Raw genomic sequence first — 12,146 nt, 5'->3', positions numbered from 1 at the left:
TGCTTCCACCAAGAGTTAAATAACATTTATAACTCTCGACATTATTGAGTTGTTAGAAGTACTTGTGAAGCTTCTTTTATAGACATTTTACTTCCAAACTTCAGGGATTACTGGAAAATGTAGCAAATAATTCTGGCAAGTATGAGCATGAGAAAAAAAGGCTACCAGAAACAATAAAGAGTATTAAAAGCAGAAGTACAAAAGTAAAAATACAAAAAAACCCCCACATTACTTACATTTATAGGTAAATCAAGGCAACACAATCTGATTGACTGATTATATGAAACAAACCACAGCAATAAAATAATGCAAATTCAGTAGGTGTGAACCCTCTTAGTCAACTGCTGTCCAGCTGCTACTTGGATTCCATCTCTAGTTTACAATGACAATTTGAGCTGGCAAGTATTTGCAGTGTAACTGTCAGATTTTTGAAAGCTTTAGTAGATAAGAGTTCCCACAGTTCTTACAGTTATGGATTCCAGCAGTAACTTTCAAGAAACTTTTGGCAACGGGCTGCTTTATTTTATTACTCTGGTATATATTTCTTAGAAACCTGCATTCATTAGTTTGATAAATTTAGCCAGAAGTGTCAAGTAACGTGTTTCCTGAGAGTTTATTTCTTTGGCTTTGCTAAAAGTCAAGACTAGTACCGTTAACCGAGAATGAATATTTGTAGTACACTTATTAAACTTCCTGGTAATTAACATTTTTCCTTAAACTTTAGATTTGAACACTCCAGGTAAGTATGGAAACCCTGACATAAATTATTATGTAGGATGCATGTTTTCCAACTCAATTTTGTCACTGTTTATATAAAAATGTTGAGTTGAATGGTGAATTAGATTTTCAGAAAATTACTTTTTCAATCACGTCAACTGGTAAATTATCTATTTAAGGTATTGTAATTAAAAAAACTTTAGGAAGGAAGTTGTATGAAATTTCCATAGAATAAAATTACTTTCATTTAAAAAATATTGTATTAATGAAACATTTTACCATTATAAAGTACATTTCTGTTTACTGATGTACATAGCTGAATTATTTAGGGGGATGTCTATTGCTTTATATTCACATGACTCTCTGAAGATCACTGAATGTTATTAAGTGACATGGCATATTTTTCCAGTATACATATTTTTGTTCATACACACTTCTATATGCTGCAATGAAGAATGGAAGTGATAATTCTAGACCTTCACGTCAGGTTGGTTTTTGAGTATTAAAATAATCGTGCAAACCAAAGAGGCTGACAGTCATCTGAAGGGTGTGCACCCTCTAAAGCTAGTCCTGGCACCCATCAGTGAGTATCATGCCTGTGGCTCTCCAAGCTGGCCTAGTGCAAAACCTCAGAGCTTCAGCTTTCAGGCTTTGAGGGAGGTTCTCCATCTACACTTCCATGTGCTCTGCTTTTGGACAAATAGAACTGAGAGCTGTAAATAAACTTTCTCCAAATAAGTCATTCCTAGCAGTGATAATTTAATGTGCCCTTACCTTAAAGTTAGGGATTAAAGACCAACCTTAACTGTATGTCATGCTTACGTATCTGCTATCTCACTTAAGTCTGAAGCTGTTTTTTCTGTTCCCTATCAAGTTACTGTTCTATAATTATTCACAGTTACAACACTGTCTGCAGTAATAGTTTTCCCTGATGTTAAGCTATTGTTTTAGTTGCTGGCTGCTGTGGATGTCTTATTTTTTCTCAGGCAATGGACCTGTGAGCCAGATTCAGAAGTGATATGTAAGGTGCTGTAAGATAGATCACATAATATTCACTTGAATTCCCTCAATGTTTCATACTCTGCTCTTCATAATGTGAAAGGCAATGTAACACAGTATAACTCTCATACAGAGTAGTTGAAAGGACTTGGGTAAGCTAAAGCATCTCTTTCAATGAATTATGCTTTCTCCTAGCTGTTTATTATGTGAGCTAACTGATTTAAGAACAGGAGGTCTGAGGAGAGAGTAAGGTGGTAGACACAGATCTGAGGTAATTCTGTTAGTTGTGGTTGCGCTGGCAAGTTCATAGATAAACCATGTAAAAGTATAGGCTCTGTGTGGGCTAGTTCAGCTCAAAGACAATTTAACTATGTTAATTGCAGGTCTGCCTGGCTCCATGCATTTATGAAGACATTATACTCCCAAATCAGCAGAATCAAGCCATCCAAAAAAACATTTTTTGTGGGAAATACAAATGAGACACTCATGCTGACGCAAAGAAGGAAGAGTATATCAAAACCTATGGAACTCTCTGGAATTTTTCCATTATTTTTTCTTTCTCATCTTCTGAGTAAATAAAATGGGGGTGTCTATGAGACACTCTGTCTGCATTACTCCTCACTTTGACCTGGTGCATCACTTCTGAATTCCAGCTACCCTTCAATCGAACTACATACGTATGTTTAGAGAAACATAAGTGTTTTGATGGCAGTCTTACCTTATTAGGTAAAATAAAACATCCTCTTTTTAAAGCCAATTTTGTATTTTAAAAAAAAGTTATGGTTTGTTTATTTCATTGTTTTGGGGTTTCTTGGCTTGTTTTTGTTTGTTTGTTTGTTTGTTGGTTTTTGGTTTGGGGTTTTTTTTTCCTGAAAAAGAGAAAGAGATTTACTTTCTGTGGTGGTCTAAGTGAACCAGTCCAAATTCTTAGGACACAGAAGACATTGTAGCATATAGTGGCTGGTGACAGAGAGAACAAAATGTGAATCAGGGTGTCCAGAAGCTCTGGATAAAATATAGAAAGAAATAAAAGTAAATATATTTGGGAGTAGTAGTGGAAACAGACTGTGAGCATGAAGGTTGAAGAAGAAAAATGAAGTAGATAGTTTCTCTGAAATATATTGGTATTTCTAGTGCTGAGAAAAAAGTTCAAGCTCAGAGAAAGCAGTTAGGTACTCCTACTTCAAAAGTTACAGGAGGGAGTGGCAGGAAAAAGGAATCTAATTTTTAAAAAGAAAAACAGGTCTGCAAGGGTGAATTTCTGCAAGCTCCCACTAGACTAGTGCCTCAATCCTGTCTGAATATTTCCCCCAGGTATTCATTGCCTCTCATGATGCTTTATTCTGACAACTCACGTTATACAGCAGAGTAGCTTATGGGAACTGAAGTATGCGTTAATAGGCTTTCCATATTCATTTTTCCAGAAGGTGGATGTGCTTGCAATAAAATCTTTGAGCTCAATCCTCTTTGTCACAAGAAGATTGCAACATGTCTTGATAAATTCTAACCCTGTTGTGGAATTTTCAGCAATAAAAATTTCAGTGTTGCCGATATGACTATATAATTAAATAATGGATAACAAAGAAAGAAATGGCACTCTAGATCCATGCAAATTCTCTATATCTGAGAACTTTTTACCAAGTATATATAGCCATAGAAATTAATAAGTCGTGCCTTTTCATTTCTGTTGAACATAAAAATATTTGAATGCAAAAATTTCTTTGTGTCTAAATTAATCTCCATCTTCTGTGCTACTCAATTTTCATTCCCTGATAACAGAGATCTCCTGCAATAATTGCCTTGAACAAGCATCCTTTAGGCTTTGCCTAACTTGGAAATATTTCTGGAGAAGTATTAATTTAACATGCAGTTTCACTGCTAGAAAACATGACAATTTTAATATTTGAAACTTGAATCAAATATTAAAAGGATGAACACTTGCATCTTGCTCAATTTCAATGCAAGCATCAAAATTAAAAACAATTTTAGTGAAGCTCCAGTTTTGTCTTCATTATAGAAAATATATAGATGTAGTAATATGGTAATTTTTATTGTTTTCAACAGGAAAAAAGGGATTTTGCAATTTCTTTGGGTTGTGGTTCTTTATTAAAAGTCTACATTGTTTCCTAACTCTAATAATTTATAGATAGTCTCTTGTCTTTGACAAAGTACTTATCTGGAAGCAGCATCAGACTAATGAGAACTGACATGTTATATATACAGCAGATCTAGAATTTTGCAAAGTCCAGAAGCCGAGGAATTCAATCTCCTTCACTGAATTGATCATGTTGATGGAAAATGTCTGCAAGCCACATAAGAACATGCCTATTTCTAATAGTCCTGTCAATATCACTTTCTCCTTGCATGTATATAATCCTTATAGTTATTCCACAACAACAAAAAAATCCTAAAGCCTTCTAATATTTTATTACATATCTGTAGGTATTTGAGCTCTGTAATTGTAAAAGTTCCCTTTCTCCTATGTGGCATTCCCTTAGTGTGTGTCACGTTTGGCAGTGGAAAAGCCCCATTATATGCTCTGGTTCCTATTCAGTCAATTAGTATACACTCAGGAGTTATTCTTCTGTGGCAGACCTACCCATAATTGAATTTATGTCAGATAAGATGCTGTACTTATACATCCTCTGGGAGCAGAAATGAAGATATCAGCCATAAGGCACACAAAGATTTCTCTTCTCTATAATCTCAGTGAAACACCTGCTATTTGTTTTAGAGTATGGTGTACATGCTTAAAGCCAGGGACTGCTTTACCTGACTTCTTATATTCAGTCATTGCTCCAGCTGATAATATATGAAGTCAGGCCATCCCATGGCATGGAGATGATAGATGACAATGTTTTGCTAACTTATCATTAACATTGATGTCAGAATGACCTACATACTATTTCAGCAATTACAAATGTCAGAACATTTACCATTACAATGGGTTAATCAACGTCGGCAATGGCTGACTCAAAAACTTAATTGGTAGCTCCCTACCAGTTTTTCATCTCAGGAGGACTGACTTCTTTGCAAATTACAAGTCATTTTACATTTCTAAACTGAGAAATACAGGAAACAATTTTTTAATAGTATTGTGTCATTTCCTTTTCTGGTTGTAAATTTCATTCTGAATATATCCAAATGGAGAAAAGATGTTGCCATTAATAAATTGTATGAGGGAAAGCCAGCATCTAATTGAGACATGTTCACAGGGCCTCCATCTCTAACCCACACAGACTGAAGTCAACTGAACAAGCTGATTCATCCACATGGTCTCAGAGCAACACAATATTTCCTTGTGACAAAAGAATCACCACTTGCTTTTTAGTTGTTTCTTTGCAGCCTCTTCACACAACTATTGCAGTGAAAAAGGGCAATGAACAAGGTTAGAATCTGGTCCTTGGTTATAAGGTGATGTACAGCCAAAAGTGAAAAAAACCCTAAAATAAAATCAACTCAGATAAACTTAATTAAATTACGAAAGAGCTACAGTATCATTACAACAGGGCGTTCACTTAGCACCCAAGGAGGTAAGTGATTAACAGATCCATCCATGTACTGGGTCTTTTTTCTTGCATAAAAATAAAACAATGGAAAATGACGATGTGTCTTTAATACTTACCATATTGAACAGTTAAAAACTTTCATATTGTGAAGGATTCATTCAATTATGGGAAAAGACTCATTAAAATAAATAGAGCATTTTAGCTCACCCTGTGAGAAACTCCTATTAAGGACAAATGTTTGAGTCAGAAAATTTCTTGAAATCTTCAAAAATAAACTGTATGGCTAAAGGGGATGCTTCAAAATGCACACTGAAAATGTTTGATTCCTCTTCTGTTTTTACAGATGTAAATCGTATTTCATTTAAACTGGCAAAAAAAATGCAGAATTCAGGCCACATTGTCTACCCAGAGCTACTCCAGTTTTCAATTTAGAATTCTTTATTTTTATCTTCATTTTTATTTTTTTTCTGAACAGAGGTAGCATTTACAACAAGCCTCAACGGTTAGAATCCCAAAGAAATACCCTGTAGTCAGTGACTGATTGTTCCTTGATTAGATGATCCTCCAGACTGCATTTGTTCACATCACTTGTTTCTGTCTATTTTCAGGATCCACAATTGCAATCAAATCTCAGACATAAACAAATAATCACAGTCTACTTTAGCTGAGAGTTCTATTTACACAGAGGGGAGTTCTACTGTCTTTATCAAAGCATAGAGAAGGGGGTTTTGCCACACGCATAAAGAAAAAGATCTGAACCTTTAATTTTTATTTCTGACTTAGTGTCAAAAAGTCTGTAGAGGGATGGTAGATCAATATGTAGAGTATGATACCCTGTAATATCAACTCCCATCCTAACTTTCTAAATTGTAGCTCATGCCTGTTCCTAAGCGAACTTTCCCAGGCTCAGGTGTCCCCTTTCTGTAACATTACTCAGGGGTGGTCCCTCAGGCTGATCTGAGCCTAATCTAAGAAAATATAAACTGCTTTGCCTTATCTAATGTTACTGCCCAAAGCAAACACTCTATAAGCTGTCATGAAAATCATCTTCTTGAAGGAATTGGCTTTTAATTTTTAGGACATTTCAAATTGCTGTAGACTATTATAGTTTAACCCCAGACAGCAACTAAATACCATGCAGCTGCTTGCTCACTTCCTTTGCCTCCTGCCCCCACAGCAGGGAGGAGAATTGGAAGGGAAAGGTAAACCTCATGAGCTGACATAAGAACAGTTTAATAATTGAAACAATATATAATAATAGTAATAATAATAGTAATGATAAGGAGAGGGAGAGAGTAACAGAACACAAGGAAAACCAAGGGATGCACAATAGAATTGCTCACCACCTGCTAACAGAGATCCAGACCATCCCACAATCAGCTCCCCTGACGTGTAACTTTCCCAGCTTATATGCTGGGCATGACACTCTATGCTGTGGAATACTCCTTTGGGCAACTTGGGTCAGCTGTCTTGGCCATGCTCCGGCAGAGCTTTTTATGCAACCCATTACTAGCAGTGCATGAGACACTGAAAAGTCCTTGACTTGGAGTAAGCACTGCTTAGCCACAACTAGAGCAGTGTGTTATCAACACTACTCTCACACTAAAGCCAGACAGCAAAACACTGTACCACCTACTAGAAACAAAATGCACATTGTTCCCAGACAAAACTGGGACAACTAATACTAGTCCAAAATAAAAGTAAAGGTGCTGCAAATCCTCTTCCTCTGGCTATAGTATAATTTTAATACCTTTTCTTATGGGTGAAATAGAGTATGTTTAAGGATGTGAGCATTTTACTTAATTAACACATTTTATTTTCCATATGTTCTTCAATAACTGTCAAAAGCTGAGACTATTCTTTTGCTATGGGATTAATCATAATCAAACACAAACCCTTCAGAACATAAAGTAACGTCAAAAATTAGCAAGCTCTATCGATTTAGCAGGCAGTACCACAGAATTTGTCACAGACCATCTTTAATGACCATGTCATTACAAATGCATTCAAATTTCTATGCTCAATCTATGATTGATCCATTCTACAAATGTATTAAATCCACTAAAGTAGCTTGCCCAAGAGACTGCCAGAAATTAGATAGCAGACAAATGAGTTAAGAATTAACTTGTTCATTGAATGTACTCAAATAAATATGAAATTTTCATGATCATAAAATCCATTAACTTCAGTACATAGCCTAGTTAATCATGGAGCACTTCCAAGATTGCTCATTCTATGGGCCCAGTCCAGAGAAGGAGATAAGATGGAATATCTCTTCTTTCATGTACAGGTTTTCAGACCATGCCCACATTCTGAAGGAAATCAGACATTTCAGTAGCATATATAACAAAGTCTACTAGCAATCTTGTTAAAAATTATCTTTAAAAAAATTATGTTACTTACCTGCAGAGCACTGTTACACTTCCCAGGCTGCCAATCATCCTTTCTTGGTCAAACACACAGTACAAGTCAGATTTTAGCCAAGATGGAGGTTCCATTTACAGCATATGCTGAAATAAAACATCACGCTCTTTCCATGCCAGCAAAAAGGTATATCAATAGCAACTTATTTGACAAAAACACATTGGACCATGATTCCTTTAAAGAATAAGGAATATGCAGTGGAAAACACATAACTGTAGATACAGAACATAGTATTTCTATATTTGATGAATAAAGTAATCAGAGTCCTAGAGCCATAGAGGCAGACCACAAACAGCTTGCTCCCCAAGGGAACAGGGTCAGCCAAGAGAATTAGCCTCCCTGTAAGGATGAACACTTAGGGCAAACACGGAAACAGGATTCCACAGCATGCAGGAGCAAGACATGAACTGAAAGACTCTCTGAATTCAAAGGCCACTAATTGAACTGCATTGTAGTGAGAAAAAATAAGTATTTTGCCTATTTTTCCAGAGAGTATCTGGATGTGTTTTGCTATGTATTATACTAATAAATAATAACTGGAATCATCAGCATATGCTCTGTGCTTATTTCCTTCTGAGAAGTTAACCCCTACAATCCAAAATTTAGAATCAAAGGGTTCATAGACTTCAGGGGGTATTTAGAGTCATAGGTGTCAGTACCAGGGTCATGGGTTGCCAGCTTCCAAGCAAGGATACACCTTCTGTCCCTGACAATAGGGATGCAGGGATGCAGAGAAACAGTTTGAGAGCAATCACAGCAGTCTCTGAAGTACCCAGAGAGGGAGGATTTGGCTATGGTTCTCTCAGGGTCCCAATATCCCTGGATGCCTTAACGCATTGTACTCAGGGAAGGAAACAAAAGACTGATATCATAGAAAGAACACAGGATAGCCACAGTGATGAACACAGAGGATGGCCTTTTAAGTGTCATTAAATCAATTCTACACAAATCAATTCTCATTGAAATTACATTTATCTAGCCTCCTGTTCACTCTGCTCTGAGCAATAATCTGATTTGCTGCTATTCTCAGTGACCCCTGGGGTAATAATGCTTCCTTTGCTTGCTCCATACATCTCTTGGTAGTAATGAGTTTCCCTGTGCATGTGCACTTTTAAACCCAGAGTTAATAAGGCAGTCACTAGTTTATAAGAGACAATCATATTTATTCCAGTCACTTGATGTTGCGCTGTGACGCATTTCAAGAGATAAATTTATTTTCCTTGGAGCAGGTAGAATTTCAGCCTGTTCAAAGTTTCTGAGTCACATATATCACATAGGTTTCTTACTTTTGGTTCATCAAGGGCCATAGGGAAGGGGCCAAGTGGTATTTATTTTGTTTCTCCAGATCAAGAAGCCTATCTTTTAACGACTCTACTTTTTGGGTTAGCAAAGAGAAAACTGCATTGAAAGAAAAGGAGTAAACATGAGTCAATATTTTATGGGACACAATATACAATCTTCGTGTATTGCTGGATGCACAGCAATGATGTGAGACAAATTTTACACTATAGGTGATATGCGTTACGAAGGCAACAACATTAACATTTGATGCCAACAACTTTTGTGTTAGAAGAGGTCTCCTGCCCTATGAATCTTAAAACTAACAGATTTTCTGTGCTGCTTTGTAATTGTGTTAGTTGTTTTTAAACATGTTATTTTCTTTCTGAGTTCCCTTTGATAATGACAATTCACAGTTTCCTACCTTAGGCTGACAACCTTATAAAACAGCCTCAGAAAATAAGTGGTCGTTAATGTACACAGTTCTTTTCCTCAGAAGGACATAAGAAGTCATAAGAAAGAACCAAGGACTTTCATTGAAAGAAAGGTAGTCCCTTTTTATATGAGCTAATTTCTACTAAAGTATATGAAACTCCATTCCAACACCATGGGTGAATTACTTTTCTAATGTGCTAGCTCAGTTCATCGGGACACTTGATCAGCTGTACAGAAACAGTTAGCACAGTCCCCAACATCTGTTCTGAAAGGAAGAAGAAGATAAAAAATGTTCCTTATTCCATATGGCTGGATCACATATCAGGGCAATGTTTGTTCAGAAAGAGCAAGGATTTTTCTTCCACTTTCCCTTTTCTTTCGCTTTCATGTCTTATGTGGAACAATTCAAAATTCAGTCCTTATTCATAGCTATAAAGTACTATATGCATACTTATAAACAAGAAAATATTATTCTTATCTTTACTCATTTAAACAGTATACATAACAGTGAGTATATTTCTAGCAGTTAAAATTTAATTATTTATTTTAATACTATCTGTATATTTAAATAGGTATAGGAAAATGCTTAGACTCCCTCATCTTGAATTTTGTAAGTCTTCTTGACCCTTTAATGGAAATTTTAAGCAGTTAGACAGCAAATATATTTGACCTAAAAATCCATGATGTTCCTCTGACTCATTTAAAGAGCAAAATTAATTTTTTTAATAATAAGTATGCTCGTACACATAAACTGTGTAGCAAAATACAATATTTTCCTATATTTCAAGATTTTATTATAAAATTAGTAATTTTTATTATAACTACCATTTCCTCCTATTTTTCTTCTGAAAGATACCATAGAAAACTGAAATGGTATGTCTGCAATGGGGATGTTGAAGCATTACTCCAGCAAAATTCCATCTGGATCTGTCCATAAAATAAAAACTAAAAAAACACCTGAGCTGAAACTCCTGAGACAAAAATGAACAGATACTTTAGAGTTTTTGGCATGTGCATTGTATCTGCTCATGTAATAAAAGCCACTGTGGAAATTTAAGTACAAATTTAAGTCCAAAATAACAAAATAACTCCATTAGTCTTGTCCTTGCATAATTTTTCCTTTACTCTGACTCTGGTAGGGGAGCTAGAGACGTTTAAAGGTCTATCTTTAAGTTCATGCCTTTGTAAATCATCTTGCAGCATTACGGCTGATTTTCCGGCAAAAGCTTTTTCTGTTATGTAGCAAACAACACTTGTATTACATTGCCAATCAAATAATGATCAATGACAAAGTAAGACATTATTACTGTGCAGAAAGGAAGAGAAATAATTTTTTTACACTGAAATTTTAGGTGCTTAGCAATTTTGGCAAGAGGATTTTTTGTTTCTATAGCAGTATCATATTCACGTCATTCACAACATTCAGTAAATGCCATAGCACAGATCTCTAAACCTATATAACTGAAGGATGTCATTTACAAAATTTTCATGGAAAATATTTTTTACCAATTCCAAAACAAAAAAATTCAAGTGAAACTCTGTATTCATGGTAGGAACTCAGAGAATATTCTGTTCCATGTGGATCAGAAGGGATCATATCCCTTCATTAGTAGCCTTCGTTAGTACAACCTAAAGGAAATTTGTATCACAAAATACGCACCCAAAATCAATAGAATTCAAGCCTAAATAAGCATACCTTTCTTTATTATATAACATTTGGTCAGAATTAAATTTTTTCTCACAGTACAGCAGAACACAAGCTATATTGATAACTCATTATAAACACAGTGAACCACTGACTTTTACTTTGGTTTTATATAAATAAATTGCTTCTATGTCTTTACATAGCTTCAAGGCTTGGCAATAAAGCCTTCAGCCTAGAAGGACACTTTTGATACACAATTATCTACAAACAGTCATCAACCACTGGAAATAAGAGCATAAAGAATACTGGAATAAATTATGAATAAACATCACCACAAGCCAAGCTCTGAGCTTCTTCCTCAGTTTTCACTGAGCCTTCATTTAGGCAGAGCTCTTTTGAAGACAGGAATTTAGAAATGAATCATTACCTACAGTTTAGTGTTTGATTTAGCCTCTGGTGTCTGCAGGACAGTAAGTCTCCCATTGCTTCACATGACTCCAAATCCTTTGTCACATTGGAGGATGGTTGGTAGGACTTGCAAGGGTAGGATTTGCAAGATTATGTGTCCTGTTCACATGAAAGGAAGGTTTCCTCACTTTGGTTTTGGTTGGTTTGTCAATGCCCCAGGAAGGCTGAAAACCTTGCGCCCAACCCGTCTGTCAGTGCCCCCTTGTAGGGACCCCAGTGAGCAGCCTGCTGTACCCGAGAGCTGTTTGACTGACTTGTTCAAGGACACAAACAAACAGTGCATCAGAGTGAAACCTTTATTGCCATTTAGAAAGAGAGACCCCCTCCTGCATCTCCCCAGTCTCAGTCAGGGATGTCCTCTACTGCCAGCAACAGCTGATGCCCTTGAAGGACTCACACTAAACACTTCACAAAATTACACACTTTATTAATAAACACTGAAAATTGTGACAGGTTAAGTTTTGAAGATCAACAGTAATAGTAACAGACTGCAAAGGCAAATTTAAAGCAACATACAAACTCAAATCATTAATGAAATATAGTTCAAGATAATCATTTAGCACTCACAGAATATGGTTCTTACCTCATAGGTGTCCCTACTGGGAAGAAGACAATTTCAACCAATCAACTGATCCCCAAAGTTACAAGGGTGTCTTCCCTAACTCATTTTT

The sequence above is a fragment of the Aphelocoma coerulescens genome, chromosome 1A (genome assembly GCF_041296385.1).
Source record: "Aphelocoma coerulescens isolate FSJ_1873_10779 chromosome 1A, UR_Acoe_1.0, whole genome shotgun sequence".
NCBI lineage: Eukaryota > Metazoa > Chordata > Aves > Passeriformes > Corvidae > Aphelocoma > Aphelocoma coerulescens.
This window is presented reverse-complemented; position numbering follows the sequence as displayed.